A 23,002-nucleotide genomic window follows, 5' to 3' on the forward strand; every position below is an offset into this window, starting at 1 on the left:
TCTTATGGAGAATTAAAAATAATTAATTTATTATTAATTAATTAATATAAGAGAAAATAAAAATTTCTCTTATGGAGAAATAAAAAGTATAAATAAAATGTTAAATGTTAAAACAAAACTAACATTTAAGAAAATGAAATAGCTAAGCTATTTTGGTAATCTTCAAAAATTTACACTGTAGCATATATTCCCTAGAGCAAAGAACAGCAAGAATATCACAAAATAGAAAATTACTGACCACTTTGTTTCTGGCTTAAAATAAAAGCCAGAAAACAAATAAATATTTCACAATTCTAAAAGTCAGAGAAAAACAAATCTTCAAATACATGATAGGGCAGAGTTACCTCAAGAGTGAGGCAACTAGAATGAGAAATCCTCTCACTACTCGCAAAGAAAAAGGTCAGGATGCCTTGAACTATCTTTGTAAATCCAAGTCCTACCTGAAGATTTCTTTATAACTTGGAAATCCTGCCCATTTGTTTTTCCTTTTTTTCTTTTCTTTTCTTCTTTTTTGCCTTTTCACTGGATTGATGCTAGGTCAAAGGAAGAGAAATCCATGGGACCAATCTCCGTGATAGCCCTAATTTGGGGGATATATGTGACCAATAGAGAAATATACTAAATGGCATAAACAGAAAGACAATATTATGTAGCAAAGCCTGGTAACTATGGCGAAGGGTAGGGCAATGCCCTGACACTTTTTTTGTTGTTGTTGTTTAACACTCACAATTATTGTGAGTTGCTATGGAATTATATGGAATTGTTATAGCATCTAAGCTATATCATAATATTTTGATTAATTTTGAATGGCATATTCTTTTTTTTTTTNGATGTCCTCTTTGGAGAAGTGTCTGTTCATATCTTCTGCCCATTTCTTCACTGGGCTGTTTGTGTTTCGGGCATGTAGTTTGATGAGTTCCTTATATATTCTGGATATTAACCCTTTATCTGATATGTCATTTGCAACTATCTTTTCCCTGAATGGCATATTCTTAATTCATCTTGTATTTAAAGCAGAAAAAGAAATAAAGCAAAAACGAATCGTTGTTGCTTTGATCTGATTTAATCCAAAAGTAAAACATAATTAGAAAGTGGATTCTACAACTAAGTGCCGAGCACGGCAGGAGACCCATTTTTCTAACACTACAGAATCAAAGCATCTTGATGCACAACTAAGTACATCACACAGCACACTTTATACCATCTCTCTGTGGTTTGTAAAATGCCTATTAAGGAATATGTTCCACTCGTTTCAGCATTGCTACTTTTATTTTTAAATTATTTTTAAAACTACTGTTTAAATTATTTTTAAACCTACCACTACTTTAAATTATTTTTAAGCTAATACTATTAAAGTCACAATTAGAAAAGGCAGAGTTCTAGGGTGCCTGGTTGGCTCAGTCGGTTAAGCATCTGACTTTGGCTCAGGTCATGATGTCATGATCTCATGGACTGTGGGTTCGAGTCCCGTGTTGGGTTCTGTGCTGACAGCTCAGAGCTTGGAGCCTGCTTCAGATTCTGTGTCTCCCGCTCTCTGTTTCAAAAATAAACAAACATTAAATTTTTTTTAAAAAGGGAAGAAAAGGCAGTTCTATAGGTGAATTATTTCTTCTTCGAATCATTTAACTCATAAAAAAAGAGAACCATTTAACTCATGTGTAAAAGACATCATGGTTAGAAGAGAGTCCACCTTGCATAGAATGCAGACAGTCTTTAGGGAATGTCGCTCCCACACTAACGAGAAAGAGCCAAACAATCTGTAGGATACAGCTTTTTTGGGCCCATCAGAGTCTAGGTCACAAGACATTCAGGTGAACTGAATTCCAACAGGTAACAAACCTTTCTAAGGAAACACAAGACAGAACCCAAAAGAATCAGTGGTCATCATAAAAGTCAGAGAAGAAGAAAACACCTAAAAATCACAGCAAATTATTAAAGGATGCATGTGGGCTAGTGTGACAGTTTACAGAATCCTGGGAACGCCAGACACAGGAAGAGTAGGCACTAACTCACTAGATCTTTCACAGGGGCTGATAAAAACTAATAAAAGAGCAAGAGACCTAAGAGAATCCCATTAGTGGTGCAAAACTGCTCAGTTCTTGGATCCTTCTCTCATGGAGAGCAAAAGCTAGACGCTTCTATGAGAAGGAAGGTGAGGAAACATTCCCAGGGACCGGGAATACTAGGAAAAGCATGCCAGTACCCCAGACCCCACACCAGGTAGAAGGCAGCAGAAGGCCACCACTGGAGACACTGAAGAGTATGAGCAGCGAGGAGAACGACAGTAAAAATAAGACCCACATCCAATTCAACTAGCGACGAGAATGACTCAAAGTGCACACTGCCTGCCTGCCTGCCTGCCTGCCTGCCAGAGGAGAGAGGTGCCCAAGTCTAATGTAAATACTATGTCTTTCAATCTCTGCTGTTCCTTAACACACAATGTCAGGTACTAAATAAGAAATAAAGAATTTCTTTTGATGGCCTTACCAACAGACTGGATACAGCACAGGAAACAATCAACTTGAAAATAAGGCAGCAGGAATTATCCAAAACGGAACACAGAGAAGATAAAAGAACACAGCGTCCCGTATCTGTGGTGCCACATCAAACATGTATAACTAGACTCCCAGACAGAGATTGAGAAGGGAGGTAGAAGCAATGTCCAAAACAAATTAGAATTTTGCAAAATTAATGAAACAAAACAAACCATGGGCCAAAGAAGCTCAAAGAACTCCAAGCAGGACACACACAGACACACACACACACACACGTATTTAGCACAAACTGCTGAAAACCACAGCTAAAGAGAAAATCTTGAAGACAGCAGGAAGAAAAGCAAAATCATTTTTAAAATACTGAAACAAAAGCATATTACAATAGCAACAATTTCACATTTGTCATCTCATCATTACAAATAATAAAAAACAGGTATAACTGACACTTTCTGAGCACTTGGTACATGTCAGACACTGTTGCTAAGTGTGACAAAAACCTTATGATGTACAATTAACATTTTATTTTACAGATGAAGAAGCGGAGATACAAAGAGGTTACGTACGCTGCTTAGGCTCACACAGCTAGAACCTGTGGAACCAGGGTTCAAACCAGTAGTGTGGCACCAGGGTCCCTACTCTTAATCCCCACACCCCTCTGATTTGGTCAAGCCTCTCACTTCCATCCCATTAGGGTGCCACAAACAACAGTGATTAACACGCCGCCACCACCACCATACACATCCCGCCCTGTCTGTGCTCTGAAAAGAGAAAGCAACACTGACGTAAGGAAGAACAGAAACTTCCTCTATCGCTACTGGGGTTGGCAGTGAATGTCAGTGTCGTTTTTACAACTCTTTCTGAATTAGATAAATATTTCTCAGCAACAAAAAATCTATTAGGTGAATATATTTTTGTGCTGAATGACACCTATTGTTCTTACAAGGGCACTCCCGTTGAGAACTACTTCTCTCCTTTCTCTCCTTTAAAAGCACAGTGAACATAATCACATTACAGAAGAAGTTATTACTATTTCTAAATGGTCTCTGCTCACAGCAGGCAGTCTCCAGGCTACAGTTTTGTCACAGTGTTATGATTAATTAATTTATTTTTAATAAGTGTTGTATTTTAGAATAACTTCAGATTTACAGCAAAGTTGCAAAGCTACCACAGAGAGCTACCGTATGCCTCTCCTCCAGTTTCCCCCACTGTTAATACTTTACATTCCCGCGGCCCATTTGTCACACCCAAGACACCGACATCGTTATAGTGCTACTAACTACACTCCAGACTTGACTCAGAGTTCACTAATTTTCCACTACAGTCCCTTTTCTGTTTCACAATCCAGTTGGCAGCACATTTAGTGGCTGTGTCAGTCTCCTCTGGCCTGTGACAGTTTCTCAGTCTTTCCTTGTTTTTCATGACCTTGATAATTTAGAGGAATACCATCTAGTATTTTTGTAGAATGTGTCTCCGTTTAAGTTTGCCTGGTGTTTTTCTTAGGCCTAGAGCGGGCTGTGGGTTTTTGAAGAGGATACCATAGAGGAGCCACGTCATCTCCTCACAGCAGGGGCACGTGACAGCCACAAGACACTGCTGACATGAAGCCTGATCACTCGGTGAAGGTGGTATGTGGCAGGTTTCTCCGCTGTAAAGTTATTATCCTTCCCTCTCCATTATCTATTCTTTTAGTGTAAATAACTAAATATAGCCCACTCTCAGCAGTACAGATTGAGAGTGAAACTCCAACTTCCTAAAGGAGAAGTATCTACATTTATTACTTGAAATTCTTCTTTAAGAAAGAGTTGTCTCTTCTCCCTGATTTGACTGATTTATGTTGAAGCTGTTGTTTAACAGGAGGTGGGCACAAAAGGGTCGTGTAAATGTTTTTGCTGAGATTTTACTCTCTCAAAGACAATAGACAAGCCCATAGCCCACTTTTCAGTCCAACTCTACTGAAAAGAAAATTTAAAACATCTTAGTTGAGTAAACAATTTTGCCCAACGCATCTGTATAGAAGTAACCTTAGGAAAAGAAGCAAAGTTCATCCGAGGCATACTGTTAATGGAAGAATGTGGAACAGGACTTGGTCTTCACATGTTCAACCAAGGTGTCTCTCTGTCTCTGTCTTTGTCTGTCTGTCTCTCCATCCCTCCCTTTCCACTTCACTCTCTTCCTCCCTCTAAGGTGGAAGGTGAGTAGGATGGAAGGAAAAAAAACAAAATGAGTGAAACTAATGTTCTCGTTTCCTATTAGTAACACAAAGATGCCTGGTACTGTCATCTGCTGTTAGAAATTACATCTCTAGGGGCCATGGAAGACATGATAACCAGATATGTTAAAAGACTTTCCAATTATTCTTGGCTAGGCTATAAATAATTTCTCATTTCCCAGATAATCTGTCCCCCATCCAATCAGCTCCCATGGAACTGAACCCCTTGAGCAAGGAGCTCACCTCATTAATTAGTCTGAACACGTCTAAGGAACAGTGATCTATTTGTGCAGTACAAAAAAGGCTCCAAACTTATTTAACGTATTCTAGATCTGCCCAAGAAGAAGGTATTTAAACAATGATCTGTAAAATAGAGTATTCTATTTCTTTTCTTCTTTCTTGGCTCATACTTCCACTGTACATACAACTCTAATGTGTCCTCAATAATCCCAATATTCTACCAATATATGTCTTTATGTTTTCTGTTTTTAACTAAAATCCTCCCTCCCATTTGCTTATTCTAAATGCAGATTTCACCTGAAAGTAAACTTAAAGAAAACTTAAAGACAAGAAACTTAAAGAAAAACTTTAGATTTAAAAAAATACTTTTTCTTTTATTTTCTCACTTGATTTTTATAATAATAAAAACACTATGGTGTGTTATCATTTTACAAATAAAGTAAGGGTAACTTACATGACTGAAGGCCATATCAGTTCTGGCACCCCCAAGGAGGACCCTTTACAGATTCACCACAAATGAAGGTCTGAATTCATCTGGTAGTTTAGCAAATCTCAGTTCCTAAAGGTTCCCAATGAGTTCCTGTTCAACAAATCCAATACATACTTTATGGTCCTCTTATATGACTTCTCCAGATCAGTAACTCCCTTGAAGGACTATCTTCTTCAGCCCTTTTGGCACAACTCTTTATTAATACTATTCCTTTTTTTTCTAGCTATTTGTTCAACTCCTCCTCCTTCTAAGGCCCTATCCTTCTACACTTAAGTGTTAGGGTCTGTCTGTGGCTTTTCTCTCTCCATGCTACATGTTTTTCTTGGGCCATCCCATCCAAACTCTAAGTTCAACAAACCAATTATACTCTGGTGACTCCCAGAAACACATATCTGGTCCGGAATTTTATTCTCACCCCCAGACTCTTTAGTAAATTGAGCCTATCTTCAAAGTGGATGTAGCCAAAATCAGTCATAATCTTTTTCTCTTTTTAAAAAACCTGCATTTCCCCATTTATGTCCTATACCATCTACTTATATGACCAATCCAGAAATGACAGCCATCCAGGTGCTGTTAGCTCTCACAACAAATTCTCAGATCTCTAAATAGCTGTCAAGTCTGCCTCCTGCTATCCTCGTGACCTCTGATTTAGCTCAGACTACTGATCTACTCTACAATAAGCTTCTGAACACTAATTTCACCCTTTCAATCTACTTTTTGTCTTGCTGCCACAAGATTCTGAAAAACACTAATCAGATCAATTCACCAGCCCCTATCTTCAACAACCAAAACCAAACACTCCTTACCCCCACCCCAGCTGACATGTCATAGGGTGAGTCCAGCCACTTTGGGCATGATTTGAACTAAGCTTACTCTTGCAGCAGCATCTCCTTCCTCCTGGCCTCTGCAACTTCCATCTCAACACTGCAATCTACACTTTCAGTAAATCAAATTCCTGAAGTTTCCTAAACACATTATGACAGTGTTGTCCAACAGAACTTTATGTGATGATGTAAATGTTCTATGTCCATTCTATATAATACCAGTCATAGGTGGGTAATTGAGAACTTAAAAGGTGGCAAGTGTGACTAAGCTACTAAAGTTTTTATTTTATTCAATTCTAATTAGTTTAAATTTAAAATGTCACATGTAGTTAGTGCCTACCATATTAAATGATGCAGCCCTATGCTCTCTTTATCTTGGGATATGTCCCCCTGTCTAGAATGTTCCTTTCTTTACCCCTTACTCACCGGTATTGGTATCTCCATTTATTACCTGAAATTCTTCTGTAAGAAGGAGTTGTCTCTTCTCCCTAATTTGACTAATTTATGTTGAAGCTATTGTTCAATATAAGGTGGACACAAAAGGGTCACATAAATGAATTTTCTATTCATCTTTCAAGTTTCAACCCAATGACTGTTTTTCTTTGCCCTCAACAACTCCTACAACAGCTTATACAAAAACAAAAACAAAACAAAACAAAAGTATGATTCATCATCTTGTGGTCGTTCTTTCAGGAAATATTTACTGAGTGTCTGCTATGTATTAAATGTTGTACAAGCCAGTCATTCACAAAGAGAAAGTCACAATTTTATAAGAATAAATGTATTACTTATTAGGATAGCCACTGTGCAAGATGTGCTACCCTGGAAGTATCTACCTATACCATTCTCTGAACACTGTTTTACATCTTCATGCTTTTTCTCATGTTTTCCCTTTTGTCTGGCAGTCCTTTATTTGCCTTCAGTACTTGATTAACTCCTTTGTGGTTTAAGATTCAGAGCTAAAGTCACTTCCTCTGGGAAGTCTTTCTTGATCTTTGGTTAACCTCTCCTCTGTGCTCAGAACTCTTACCTACAAATATCTCTATCATAGACTTATCATTCTTATAAATATTTGGTTTGTTCCCCCATACAGTGTGTAAGAGAATGCCTAGTATACAGTTGGCACTCAAAAACAGTTTGCAAACTATGTGTTACATAGTAAACAATAGAGATTATCAACTAACATTATTCTTTGACTTCTGTCAATAATATACATACAACTGTGACTTTTCACCTAAGCCTTATAAGCAAATTCATATTCTCAAAGACCTACATGCAAGTCAAAATGAACACATCCAAACCTTATTTAACTTATCCAAGAAACTACCTGGGCCTTGTCCTGAGTCCCTGCCTCTTCAGGGGACCAATACCTACAAGGAAAAAGAAGGTTTTAAGCATTTTGAAACCAAGTAGAATAATGTTACACATGGTTCACTTTTACTGAAAACACTATAATCACCTACCACTATTGTAATCATGCACTCCGTCTCCTCTTAAATCAAACTAAACAAGCTAAGGATTATGCAACGGCCATTTTATAATTTTGAAATAAAATAACATCAATGACAACAAAACAACAGGAAAAATCCCAAAGGTGTCCCATCAAAAAAAAAAAAAAAAGTATTTGCTGCACTGAACTACTATTAAAGTTCTATACATGTGTGAAAGCAAAGAATCATATATCAGCCTAAAACGATTTAGAGTTCTACTACTAAAAGTTTCTTTTTTAAGTTGATTTATTTTGAGAGAGAAAGAGAACATGAGTGGGCGGGGGCGGGAGGGGCGAGAGAGAGAATCCCAAGCAGGTTCCACACTGTCAGCATGGAGCCAGATGTGGGGCTTGAATTCATGAACCATGAGATCATGACCTGAGCTGAAATCAAGAGTTGGATGCTTAACTGACTGATCCACCCAGGTCCCCTTAGACTTCTACTTCTAACTTGTAGTCTTGCTTCAAATCTTAAGTGGAAAAGTATAATCTTCCCATTTAAGCATGAGGGTAAATACTTTGTAAATTCCCTAGAACAGGTTGATAAATTCTATTTCTAGTTGGTAGAAAGAGTTATAAGGAAGGGATATTACATTTTGTCATTGTTTTTCATCTTTTGAGATAATTGCAAACTTTTGGTATTGGCTAATATGGTGAATTACACTAATTGATTCTGAATGTTAAATCAATCTTGCATTCTAGAAAAATTTTGGTCGTGATATATGATGGACTTTTATATTGTTGGATTTGATTTGCAAATATTCTATTGAGAATTACTGCATTTATATTAACAAGGGCTACTGGATTGCAATTTATTTTTCTTGTAGTATCTTTGGCAGGTTTTGCTGTTAGGATAATGCAGGTAATGAGTTATCTATTCCTTTTCAATTCTTAGAAACAGTTCATGTAAGACTTTGTGCAAGATGGAGGCCTGATTCACTTAAATCTCACACATTTCCAGAAGCGCCTGATTTTCTGACTGGCCCTTGGCTAGCTCTTGGGAACTGAATTCTTAGAATGTACCGATAAAAGCTGTCTAGACACTTTGTGCAAGGTATTCACCTGCTTTTGGTAACTATAGTTGGTCATGCAGGCAGTATGTGACTGGTCCCCAGTAAAACCCCTCAAATTATTAGGCTCAGGAAAGTTTCTGTTAGACAACACCTACACATATTGCTGTAATTCATGCTGGTAAATTAAGTGCATCCTCTCAGACACCAATGGGTGAGCATTCTTAGAAACTGATACCTGTTTTTTTCCACACTTTGCCTAATGGATCTCTTTCTCTTTTGCAGATTTTTGCTGTATATCCTTTTGCTGTTAAAAAAAAAAATGTAGCTATGAGTAAAATGATTTTGAGTCCTGTGGATCCTTCTAGCCAATCACTATCCCTGGAGAGAGTCCTGGGGAGCCCCAACTCAGTGTGACAGTAGGGGACATCAATGAATACTAGTATTATTTTTACTTAAATGCTTGGCATTATTCACCAGTGGAGCCATCTGGGGTTGAAATTTTCTTTGAGGGAAATTTTCTGTTTCCCTTGTAATTAACAGACTTTATTTTTTAGAGCAATTTTATGTTTATAGAAAAATTTAGAAAAAAGCACAGAGAGCTCCTGTATAGCACTGCCTGCCACCCCCAACATTTCTCCCTATTGTTAATACCATGCACTAGTGTGGTTCAGTTTTTACAATTCATGAATGAATCATGATACATTATCCCTAAGGCTGATAGTTCACATTAGGGTTCACTCTGTGTGTTATACAGGTCTGTGGGATTTGACAAATGTGTAACATCAGGTACCAACGGTTACAATATCATACAGAATTCTTTCTCTGCCCTAACAATGCGCTCAGAGTGCCTAGTGGCTCAATCAGCTAAGCGCCCAACTTTTGATTTTGGCTCAGGTCATGATCTTGGTTTGTGAATCTGAGCCCCGCACTGAGTGTGGAACCTGCTTGGGATTCTCTCTCTCCTTCTCCCTCTGCCCTTCCTCTGCTCGCTCTCTCTCTCAAAATAAATATATAAAGATTTTTAAAAATCCCCTATGCTCTACCTATTCATCTTCTCCTCTTTCCCTCACTCCAAGTCTGCTGGCAATCACCAATCTTTGTACTGTCTCTATAGTTTTGCCTTTTCCAGAACTCATATACTTGGAATCATACAGTATGAAGCCTTTGCAGATTGCCTTTTCACTTAGCAGTATTTATTTAAAGTTCCTCAATGTCTTTCTGAAGCCTAATAGCTCACTTCCTTTATCACTGAATATATTCCATAGTATGGCTGTATGACAATTTGTTTATCCATTCACCTATTAAAGGACATTTTCAATGCTTCCAGGTTGTGGCAGTTATGAATAAAGCTGTTATAAACATTTGTGTGCAGGTTTTTGTGTAGATATACTCTCATTTGATTTGGATAAATAGCAAGAGGCAGGATTGCTGAGTCATATTTTAAGACTGTTTAGCTTTTTAAGAAAATGCCAAACTGTCTTCCAAAGTGGCTGTACCATTTTGCACTCCACCAGCAAAATGAGAATTTCTGTTGTTCCACATCCTCATCAGCACAGGGCATCGTCAGTGTTTTTTATTTTACTCATTCTATTAGGTGAATAGTAGCATTTCATTGTTATTTAAACCTGCAATTCCCTAGTAACATATTATATTGAGCATCTTTTCGTATGCTTATTTGCCATCAGTATGTCATCTTTGGTGAGGTCTCTGTTCATATCTTTTGCTCATTTTTAAAGAATTCGATTGTTAGAGTTCTTAAGTCTTTTTTTTTTAAATGTTTTTATTTATTTCTAGGAGAGAGAGAGAGAGAGACAGCGTGAGCAGGGGAGGGTCAGAGAGAGAGGGAGTCACAGACTGAAACAGGCTCCAGGCTCTGAGCTGGCAGCCAGCACAGAGCCCGACGCGGGGCTCGAACCCATGAACTGCGAGATCATGACCCAAGCGAAATTCGGACGCTCAACCGACTAAGCCACCCAGGCGCCCCTAGAGTTCTTAAGTCTTAAGAGTTCTTTTTATATTCTGGATATAAGTCCCTTACAAGAGAATGTGTTTTGCAAAGATTTTTCTCCCAGTCTATGGCTTAGCTCTTCATTCTCTTAATTGTTTTGCATAGATAAGTTTTCCATTTTAATAAAATCCTACTTATTATTTTTTTCTTTCATGGATTGTGCTCTATCTCTTTTGTTCTATCTCTTATTCTCTATCTCTTTGTGTTGTATCTCAAATATCACTACCAAACCCAAGGTTACCTAGATTTTCTCCTATCTTCTAGAAGTTTTATAATTTTGCATTTTATATTTAGGTCTCTAATCCATTTGCAGTTAACTTCTAGAAAAGGCGTAAGGTCTGTGCTTACAGATTCATTGCTTTGCATGTGGATGTCCAGTTATTCCAGTACCATTTGTTGAAAAGACTATCCTTACTCCATTGAATTATGTTTGCACCCTTCCCAAAGGTCAGTTCACTCTATTTGTGTGGACCTGTTTCTGGGGTCTCTAATCAAGTTTTATTGATCTCTTTGTCTTTTTGCCAATATCACACTGTCTTCATTACTGTGACTTGTATTACTGTAAGCCTTGAAGTTGGGTAGGATCATCTCTCCTACTTTGTCCTTCTTCATTATTTGTGTTGGCCATTCTGGCTTTTTGGCTTTTCATATAAATCTTATAATCCGTTTACAAATAACCACAAAGTAACTTGCTGGGGTTCTGACTGGGATGCCATTGAATTTACAGATCAAACTGAAAAGAACTGACAACTTCAAAATATTAAATCTTAATATCCATGAACACAGACGATCTCTCCATTTATTTAATCCTTTGATTTCATTCATCAGAGCTATGTATTTTCCTCATACAGATCTTACACATATTTTGTTAGACTTATACAAAATAGTCTACAAAATTTTGTTAGACTTAGTTCTGTATTTCCATTTCTTTCTCTCTCTCTGTCTCTCTCTATTGCTGTGAATGTAAATGATATTGTGTCTTTAATTTCATATTCAATTGCTCATTCTTAGTATACAGGAAAACAATTGACTTTTGTATATTAACCTTGTATTCTGCAACCTTGCCAGTATTATTTACTAGGTTCCAGTTTTTTGGTTATTCTATAGGATTTTCTACAGAGACAGTAATGTCAGCTGTGACCAAAGACAGCTTTATTTCTTCTTTCCCAATATGTACCTGCAATTTCATTTTTTTTGTCTTATTGCCATTAGTAGGACTTTTAGTAGAATGTTCTATAACAGCTTTTAACTACAAATTCAATTTTAAAAATACACTCAGAGCTATTCAAATACCTATTTCTTCCAGAGTGAATTTTGGTAGTCTATGTCTCAAGAAATCTATCCCTTTCATTTAAGTTGTCAAATTTACATGCCTAAAGTTGCTCTTATTGTTCCTTTAACGTAGAATCTGTAGAAATGAGATATGTCTCATTCCTGATTTGGTAACTTGTCTTCTCTTTTTCTGCCTGATCATCAGTATGCCTAGAGTTTTATCAATTTTATTACCTTTTCAAAGAACCCTATCAGCTTTGTGAATTTTTCTCTATTGTTTTTCTGTTTTCTGTTTCATTGACTTAACTCCTTGATCTTTATTACATTCTTTTTTCTGAATTACTTCATATCTCATTTGTTTTTCTTTTTCTACTTTCTCAAGGTGAAAGTTGAAGTTATCAGCTTGAAACTTTCCTTCTTTTCTAATGTACGTGTTCAGACCTAAAAACTTTCAAGTACTGTTTTAGTAATTAAAAAAAAAAAAATTTAACACTTATTCATTTTTGAGAGATAGACAGAGTGTGAGTTGGGGAAGGGCAGAGAGAGAGGGAGACATGGCATCCAAAGCAGGCTCCAGGCTCTGGGCTGTCAGCACAGAGTCAGATGTGGGGTTCGAACCCATGAACCGCAAGATCATGACCTGAGCCAAAGTCAGGAGCTTAACTGATTAAGCCACCCAGGTGCCCCTGTTTTAGTAATTTTAATATGTTATCCAAATAATTTAAATTCTTTTTCAATGTTTATTTTTGAGACAGAGAGAGAAAGAGCAGGAGCAGGGATGGGCAGAGAGAGAAGGAGACACAGAATCCAAAGAAGGATCCAGGCTCTGAGCTATCAGCAGAGTTCCACACAGGGCTTGAACCCACAAACTGCAAGATCATGACCTGAGCCGAAGTCGGACGCTTAACCGACTGAGCCACCCAGGCGCCCCTGTTATCCAAGTAATTTTAGTATGTTGGGTTTTCATTTTCAAAAGTTCAAAATACTTTCTAATTTCCGCTTGAATTTCTTCTCTGACTCATGGGTACTTAGAAGTGGAAAGATAAAAAAAACTTGGTCATAAATGTTATTACTTTTTTATATGTTTTTAAAGATTTTGTAATGTTTATTATTTATTTTTGAGACAGAGAAAGAGTGAGAGCAGGGGAGGATTTGAGAGAGAGGGAAACAAAGATTCTGAAGCAGGCTCCAGGCTCTGAGCTGTCATTACAGAGCCCAACATGGGGCTCTAACTCACAAACCATGAAATCACAAACCATGATATCAGATGACCAACTGACTGAGCCACCCAGGCGCCCCTGTCATTACTTCTTGACATGGAGAAAGCACTATTTCTCCAAAAAAAAACAAGGCTAAGAATTATGTTCCAAGGCTTCGTATAGTTTCTTCCACTGTAAAAAAGCTTTGACGTCTAAATATTATACATACACTTTAAACCAAGAGTGATCCAAAAGCACCTGTGCTAAATAACACTTAAAAAGTAAATAGGAGGATTAGGAGGAACTTGACGGAGGAACAAGGGGGAGAAGAAGGGCNAATAGACTCAGCACTCATGATTAAAATATAGTTATTGTCAGATAAGATTAAAAAATACCCAACTACATGCTATATTTAAAAGATGCACTGGAAATAAAAGTAACAGGTTGTAAATATAATGACTAGAATGAAAAAAAAATCACACAAACTGTATAAAGAATAGAAAGAATCACATAAACAGTAAGCATGTGAGAGTTGTTGTGACCATATTAATATAAAATAAACCTCAGGAAAATAAAATAAAGTAAAACAAAATAAAATAAAATGAAATAAAATAGACCTCAAGAGAAGAAGTATTATCACAAATATAGCAGAAAATTTTATAATAATAAAAGAGTAAATACATCATGTACATATAACAATAATAATGACAAAAATATCTAGTAACACAATTTCGAATGATACCATCAAACACCTTGATCCAATTAATATTTAAATTTAGAAAGTATTACCCCTCCACTTGTAAAATACACATTTTCCTCAAGTGCACACAGCATGTTCATCAAGATATACCACATACTAGGCTGTAATACAATTTTCATTAAATCTTAAAAGATACATTTATACAGAGTATGTTATCTAAGCATATAGGAATTAAATCAGAAATCAACAATACATTTCTAAATAGTTCATGTGTCAAAAAATAAATTTCAAAAAATTCAAAAATATTTCAAACTGAATGACGATGCAAATACAATATTTCACAATTTGTGGAATGTTGCTAAATCAGAGCTTAGATTGATATTTACATTTTTAAATGTTTAGGGTAAAAATGAAGAGGGGCTTAAAAATAATGATCTCAGTTTCCATTGTAAGATGACAGAAAATGATTTGCAAATTAAGCCCAAAGTAAGAGGAAGGAAAAAATAAGAGCAGAAATGAATAAAACAAAAAACAGACATGAAAAAAATTAAGAATGCCAAAAGCTGATTTTTGACCATTAATAAAATTAATAGAACCTTTGCAAAACTAATAGAAAAGAGGAAAAACACTAATTACAAAAATAAAAAATAAAAGAGAATGAATCACTACAGTTGTTACACAAATCGAGAGGAAAACATAGGGAATTCCACTTCCTGTGATGTGAGTAGTTTGTTTAGAACCAACCTTTTCACAGTATAAAGCTCTAGACAAAAAAACTCCAGATATAAAAAAACAACAATCTCAAAGCATCAGAGGGTAACCAGAAACAGGTAAAATGGGAGGGGAGTTGCCAATTGGAAGACTGTGTGCACTTCCTATTCTTATGGCTCTTTACCAAAGTGCACGTTCCACTAGATACAGAGCAACATGGCTACATTTTGGAAAACTCACCTGTTGTTAAATCAGAGAAGAGAATAAAGGATGATAATGGTAAATGGAAACTGAGGAGCAATACTGCAGTAAGGAGAAAGGAAGTGTATGAATCCTATGTATTAAACTCTGTTTAAATCTCTGGGCCGACACTTGTCCTACACAGACATAGTCTCCAAGTAGGCCAGCTAGGACTAAGCGAACTGAGCAAAGATTTCTGCTACTATCCAGTCTTGGAAAAGAGAGTTTGGTATCTGAATCCAAGGAAAGCAAAACAAAACAAAATTCAAAACTCTTTAGAGGAATACAAAAGAATACAAACACTCCACAATGTGTCATTCATGATATAAAGAAGATATTGCCAAAAGTCAATCAGTGACCCATAAAGTCAAGCAATGAGGACTAATAATACTAAAATGACCAAGATGCTGTACTTATCCAACACAGATTTAAAATATCTATTATTGGGGTGCCAGGGTGGCTCAGTCAGTTAAGCGTCCAACTCTGGATCTCCATCTGGGTCATGATCTCAGTGTTCATGAGATCAAGCCCCACATTTGACTCTGTGCTGACAGTGCAAAACCTGCTTGAGATTCCCTCTCTCGCCCACGTGCGTGCCTTCTCTCTCTCCCTCCCTCTCTCTCTCTCTCCCTGCCTCTCCTCTGCTCTCTGTCAAAATAAACACTTAAAAACTAAAGTACCTATTATAATTATGCTCATAATGAATAAACAGATAAGAAAATCTATTGATACAGAGGAAGAGAAACTATAAGAATTACAAAATGGATATTTTAGAATTGAAAAATTTAATATTTGAAAGGAAAGTTTTATTAAATGAGCTTTACAAAGCAAACTGGAGGTATCAGAAGGATGAGTCAGTGAGTTTCAAGACAGATCAGTACGTATCATCTAATCTAAGTAACAGAAAGAAAAAAGGTTTTAATTAAACAGATTCCATGAACTTTGGGACAATACTAGGAGGTATACATACATGCAAGTGAAGTCCTAGGAAAAGAAAAGTGGAAGAGAGGTTTAGAAAAAATATTTGAAAAAATGATGGCTGAAATTTTCTCACATAGTTGAAAGAAAATAAATGTAAATATTCAAACATTTTAGTGAACACCATGCAGGACAGAAATCATGAGTAGACATATTGTAATAAAATTACTTTGAAAAGAGAAAGAAAACCAATTTATTACATGCAAATAAAAAATTATATGAATTGGAAGTTACTTCTTACCAGAAACCATGTAGGTCAGAAGAAAGTAGAATAACATCTTAAAGGTACTAAAACAAAAGAATAATGGAGTATTATGAACTTCTTATGCCAAAATATTCAAGAACTTGGATGAAAAGGAAGCTCCTTGAAAAACACAATCAACAAAAACTGAAATGATGAATTAGAAAATATAAATTTGTTATTAACAAAGACAACTTCAGTCTAGAAGGCTTCACTGGTGAATTCTGTCAGTGATGAAAAGAATAAATAAACCAATCTTACACACATTTTGGGAGGAAACAATGAAAAAACCTTCCATATCCATTTCATTAGACTTCCATAACCCTAGTATCAAGACTTGAAAAAGATATTATAAGAAAGGAAAATTATAGAACAATATACCCCATAAATACTAATAAAATAAACTTGGGTAAACTAATCCAGCAATATATAAAAAGATACTATACCACAATCAGATAAGGATTTTCCCAGAAATGAAACGTTAGTTAGTATTTGAAAACCAAACAATGAGATCCACCATATTAACTATATAAAGAAGACTGTGAGATATTTTCAAATAAATGCAAAAAGCACTTGACATGTTTCAGCATTCATTCCCAATAAAAATATTCAGAAAACTAGGACTGTAAGGTAACTTAACCTGATATGCAAAGCTATGAAAAGCTTAAAGCTAACATCATATACAACAGGAAAGGCTGAGTGTTTTCCTTAAGATCAAGAAAAAGGCAAAGAGGTCTATAATATTCGATTGTACTGATGGTCCTGCCAGGGAAAAAAAAAATTATGAGGAAAAACTAAAGGAAAGGGAAAGGAAGAATTGCTTCTATTTGCAAATTTAAGTAAAAACAGCAAGGAATCAACATTAACAAAAGATTTGTTAGTACTATTAAATGAGCTGAGGAGTATCTCGGTGTACAAATATTAATTATGTTGCTATATATGAGGGATGCCTGGCAGGCTCATTCACTTAAGCGTCCAACTTTGTCCAACTTCGGCTTAGATCATGACTCACAGTTCATGAGTTCGAGCCCCACATCGAACTCTGTGCTGACAGCTCAGAGCCTGAAGCTTGCTTCAGATTCTGTCTCCCTCTCTCTCTGCCCCTCCCCTGCTCACATTCTGTCTCTCTCTCTCAAAAATAAACATGGAAAAAATTATGCTGCTATATGCTAGCATATATATAGCTATATATATATATAGCATAAAATGCTATATGAAATTTTAATCCATGAAAAATAATGTCAGATTTCTTAGTTTCTTAGAAATATAAAACAAAAAGTACAAAAAAACTTCTACACTGAAAACTTTAAGACACTGCTGAGAAAAATCAAAGAATAAGTAAATAAAGAGATGTAACATTTTCATGGATTGGAAGACTCAATATTATTAAGACATTAGTATTCTACAGATTAATTTATGGATTCAAATAGCCTGCTAGTTATAATCCAGCAAGTTGTTTTTTTTTTTTAAATAGAAACTGACACCCTATTTCTTAATTTACATAGAAAAGCCAAAAACCAGAATAGCCAAAACAATCTGGACAAATATGAACAATGATGGAGGATTTGTATGATTAGATATTTACGGTAAAGCCACATTAATCAAGACAGTGTTGCATTAGCATAAAAATAGAGAAATAAGTCACAGAGAGTTTAGAAACAGACATTTATTATCAACAAAGATGACACAGAAACAATGGGTAAAGAAAAGCCTGTCAACAAATGGTGTTGAAACAAATGAATAGTTATAGGAAAAAAACTACTTCAACCCCTACCTCATGGCATATATAACATTAAATCAAGGTAAAAAATAAAACAAAACAGAAAACAAAACAAAACAAAAAAGCTTGAAACATAAAAGCCAAAGCTTTAAAACTTTTAAGGGAAAACACAGGAGAATATTTCTGTGACCAAAGGTAGGTAAACATTTCTTTACATAGAACCTAGGTTCTACATCAGTAGCGAGTATGCCTGATCCAATATATCTCACAGGGTCCACAAAATAAAAGGATACATGAAGTTCCCCAACTGAAACAAACCAAAAGATGTAGCCTGATTATGTAATAGGACTATGTAAAATTTAAAATGCATAATTATTTTTCACATAATTGAAAAATCAGTCACTCAATTCACAAACATTTTCAAAGACACTTTGATCCTGATATTCAGAATATTACTAAAAATATAAATTTTCAACATGGTCCATGAAAAATAGGAATTAGTAATAGAAATGTGATGCCTGAGTTGTCTAATATAATTGTTATAACCTATATTTATAGAACATACATGTTTATATGTTTGAACATTTCGCATTTAAAGCCCAGAGTTCCCTAAACGCATTTACGTTTTTCTTTTTGTCCTTTGCTATGGTGAAAGGATTGAACAATTCCATACTCATCTGAAGATTTATCTAAACCAACTCATCTAGGAAAGGGGAACCTTCATTCAGTACATAAATGTTCTCTGTTATGCAAAACTTCATGTCCTTGAACTGAAAAAAAATTTTTTTTAGTATTCATTCTTCAGAGAGAGAGAGAACGAGAATGAGCAGGGGAGGGGCAGAGAGAGAGGGAGACACAGAATCCAAAGCAGGCTCCAGGCTCTCAGCTGTCAGCACAGAGCCCAATGCGGGGCTTGAACCCACAAACCTCGAGATCATGACCTGAGTCGAAGTCGGACACTTAACCAACTGAGCCACCCAGGCACCCCCATGTCCTTGAACTTTGGATCATGAAAATATCATGGATTAATCCTGAATTTGAGACTTATCCATCAACAGTTTGATCTTATTTATTGTAGAGTAGAATTATATCAAATGGATTTACCAGTTTGTATGTTCATTCACTCACTGAAGGAAATTTGGATTGTTTCTGATTTTTGGTGATTATGCATAGTGCTGCTATATTCATTTACATTCAGGACTTTGTGTATAAGTTTTCATTTCTCTTGTTTCATTTCTCATAAATGCCTAGAAGTGGGACTGCTGAGTCATATAATAAATTTATGCTTAACTTTATAAGAAACTGCCAAATTTTTTTCTAATATGGATATGCCATTGGCATAGCCACCAGAAATGTATGAGAATTCCAGTTTTTCTGCATCATTGACAACACCATTGTATTTTTTAAGGCTTTACCCATCACATATGCGAAATGGTATATCACTGTGGTTTTAATTTGCATTTTCCAAATGAGTAAAAATGTTGAGCACCTTTTCATGTGCTTACTTGCTATTTGTACGCTGTCTTTTCATGAAGTGTCTGATAGGGTTCAGGACACACTATGCCCAAATATGGCTGGCACCTTGGCATACTGAATATTTCAAGCTGAAGGAATATGAAATATGGAAAGGTGCATAAAGGACTTTCTGGACCTTCCTCTGAAGCAGGTTATAAAACACTTATATGAGTGTTTTATTGGTTATATAGGTGACTTTCCTATATCCAGAGGAAAAGAACATCTTTATCTCCAAAGATGAAGAGACACAGTAGAATCTGAACAAAGAGGCTTTGGTACAAATTTCTCCCAGTTTATTATACTTTCTTCATGTTTGTCCTATCATCTTTTCCAGGACTATCCACTTTTCATCAAACCTAGCATACAAACACTTACGCTTAACCATTTTTTCAGGTCTTCATTTCTTATGAAGTCCCCAGCATTACATAAAACTTACACTAAATAAATTTGTATGCTCTTCTGTTGTTAATCTAGCTACAAGGGTCCCAATTGAGAATTCAAATGGGTAGAGGAAGAAGACATTTTTCCTCTTACATGTCAATTCTAATATTTTCCTTCTTTAAAAAGAGGCCGTTTTCTTGTTTTGAGGCTTCTTTATATACTCTGAGTTTACGTCCTTTGTTGGATATGTAATTTGCAAATATTTATTCTCAGTTTGTGGTATATTTTTTCATTTTCTTTAATGGTGTCTCTCTTGCACATATGAAACATTGTTTTGATACAGTCTCATTAATCGTTAATTTTCTTTTATGGATCATCATTTTGGTGTCATATCAAAGAACTCTATCTCTAATCGAGGTCATTATTGCACCTTTGTCAAAAACCAGTAGCCAAACCAAAAGCAAAAACCCGTAGTCAAACTTGTGTGGCTCCAGTTCACGAGTCTCTATTCTGTTCCATGAATCTATGGATCTGTCCTTTTGCCAATACTGCATTGGATTACTCTAGCTAAACTGAGTAGTGGAGTCCTCCAACTTTTTAGTTCTTTTAAATAACTGTCTAAAGATAGTGTAGCTTCTTTATCTTTACATATAAATTTTAGAATTGCCTTGATTATATCTTAAAAGATTCTTGCTGGAACTTTGATAGGGATCTACAATTCTAGGATAATGAACATCTTCACCATATTGAATCTTCTACTCTATGAACATGGCTGGTCTGTTCATTCACTTAGGTTTTCTTTAATTTCTTTTGTTAACATTTTGTGTAGTTTAACCTTCAGATTCCATATGTATTTAATACCAAATTGTTTTCACTTGTGGGGGAGATAATGTAAATGGCAATTTTTTAAAATTTAGGTTTGTAGTTCTTCATTGTGATAAATATTTGTACATCGATTCTTTTCCTTTTCTTTTTCTCTTTTTTTTTTTTGGTTACTTGGTCTTCTATCCCATAAGATTTTAATCTCATTTAATAGTTCTGGGAGATTTTTTTAAGGTTCCTTGGGATTTTTATAAAGATAATCAAAGAGCTTTTTTATGAAGAGCTTAAAGTTAATATTTAATCCTCTCTTCCACCATATCCAGGAGTTTTGCTGTCTCATCAAAAGCTCTTCCCTTGTGGAGCAGGTGCTGATGTGCTTTGGCACACACTCAAAAGAAATAGACTCAGCTGAGCAGCTTTGTTTCTTACATTCCTTTCCTACATCTGTATTATGAAGATATTATAGTAGGAAAATGAAAAGCTCAAGTGACTATACAAATCATCCCAAGAATCTGTGACCACAAAACTGCCTTCATGTATATTTTCAGCTAAAATTTACACTACCCAGGTGGTGCAAAATGTTAATCTAGATTATAGAGATCACTACATGACAGCACTTTGGAAAAAACCCAAATCTACTTTGGAAAAACCTACCTTTATCACAAACCTCAAAGAATTCCCAGATATAAAACTACAAAGCAAATACACAATTCACACACAAAAAAAATCAGTATCTATACAGCAACAAAATACCATAAGTAAGAATCGGTAAAACAACACACAGCAGATACAGACCTACAAAGGCTTCATATTTTGGAATCATCTGTCATGGACTATCAAATAATTATATTTAATATGCCTAATAAAAGAAAACAGAAAGATGAAAACATGAACAGAGGGCAGAAAACAATTAAGAATGCCCTAACAGATTTGAAGATCCAACTATAACGTTTTAGCTATATAAAAATATGGCTGAAATTTATTTTTAATTTGTTTAATGTTTACTTATTTTTGACATTGGGGGAAAGGCCAGAGAGAGAGAGAGAAAGACAAAGGATCTGAAGCAGACTCTGCACTGACAGTAGAAAGCCTGATGTGGGGCTTTAACTCACTAACCATGAGATCATGACCTGAGCTGAAGTCGGACACCTAACCAAATGAGCCACTCAGGTGCCCCCAAAATGGCTGAAATTTAAAATTTCAATGAGAGCATTTAACACAGAAGCTTAGGCAGAAATGAAAAGAGAGATTTTAAAAGAGATTTGAAAAAGTCAGAATGTTGCACAGAGAAACAAAGTTAATATGAAAAGAGATGAAAAGGTACAAAGGATAAAATAAAGTTATCAAAAATATATCTACTTAGAGTTTCCTAAAGGCAATGAATGAAAGAAAGGGACAACAGCAATAAATAAAGAATAACTAAATATTTCTCATGAGCAATTAAACACAAATCTACAGATTCAAGATAACAGATGACTCCTAAGCAGGGTCAGTAGAAAGAAATTCATAACTAGAATCATCACAATGAAGCCACAGAACCACAGAACAAAGCACATAAAGAGAAGAGAACTGAGAAGTATGCAAACAGATGGCTCTAGAGAACAAAAATGAAAGCCAGGAGAGAGTAGAATGATATGTCTTCAATGAGCTGGCAAAAGGTAGTCATTAACTTAGAATCTTAAGAATGAAGCTAAAACAAGAACATTTTTAGGCAAAAAGAAGTATAGATGAGCACCCGGAAATCCTCATAAAAAGAAATGCTTGAAACAGAAGGTAAGTGATGCCAGGTAGAAGGTCTGAGATACAAGAAATAATCTGTGGTGTTTTCTTTTTTTAAGCTATAACTCAAAGAGCTTTTTTTAAAAAAACTTAAATATAAAATGATGGCAACATACAAATTTGGAGTGCAGTTAATAGAATTAATGTGCTCTCTGCATGAAGAATAAAGATATTAACTTTAGACTTCGGTAAGCTAAACATGTATATGAAATTTACTGAGTAACCAGTAAAAGAAAAACAGACACTTAAAAATAAAGTAAAGAAGTTTTCTCAGGGAAAGCTATTTAAAATTACATACTATATAGTATAAATATTTATAAGTAATTAATAAAGAATTTTAAAATAAGGGCAAGGACATCTCCCAATAGAGTGAGTTACGAAAGATTAATTTCCGTAGCTAGCACTGGAGAAACTTAGCTTGATAGTGAACAGACACTGCTGTAGCATGGAAAATAGACAGCATCATGAATAAATAAAAGGTAAGGGAAAGACTGAACTGAAAAGAAGACTTGTTTTAGGATAAGACAGCTATATAACATGGAGTCAGCTAATGCAAAGACAAATAGCCAGGTTGGGCATAAGTAAAAACAAGCCAATAAAGTATTTGAAGCTGTTGTCAACTGACTTTTAAACTCTTAAATATATGAAATGACTATTTGTATAAGTTGGAAAGATT

The 23,002-nt window shown here is 35.5% G+C and overlaps 1 protein-coding gene and 1 long non-coding RNA gene across 7 annotated transcripts in view; both read right to left on the bottom strand.

Annotated features, from left to right (window-relative positions):
* The window catches only part of KIAA1328 (KIAA1328 ortholog), a 334,223-nt gene that overhangs the window by 232,722 nt on the left and 78,499 nt on the right, over positions 1-23,002 (bottom strand). The gene's annotated exons all lie outside the window — the stretch shown is intronic.
* On the bottom strand, positions 1,042-6,451 carry LOC144223094 (uncharacterized). Its single transcript, XR_013332565.1, has 3 exons — positions 6,308-6,451; positions 5,399-5,524; positions 1,042-1,534 (listed from the first exon to the last, which is right to left on the bottom strand). It is a non-coding gene; the product is annotated as an uncharacterized LOC144223094 (long non-coding RNA).

Source organism: Crocuta crocuta, unplaced genomic scaffold, assembly GCF_008692635.1.
Source record: "Crocuta crocuta isolate KB4526 unplaced genomic scaffold, BGI_CrCroc_1.0 scaffold231, whole genome shotgun sequence".
In the NCBI taxonomy this organism is placed as follows: Eukaryota; Metazoa; Chordata; class Mammalia; order Carnivora; family Hyaenidae; genus Crocuta; species Crocuta crocuta.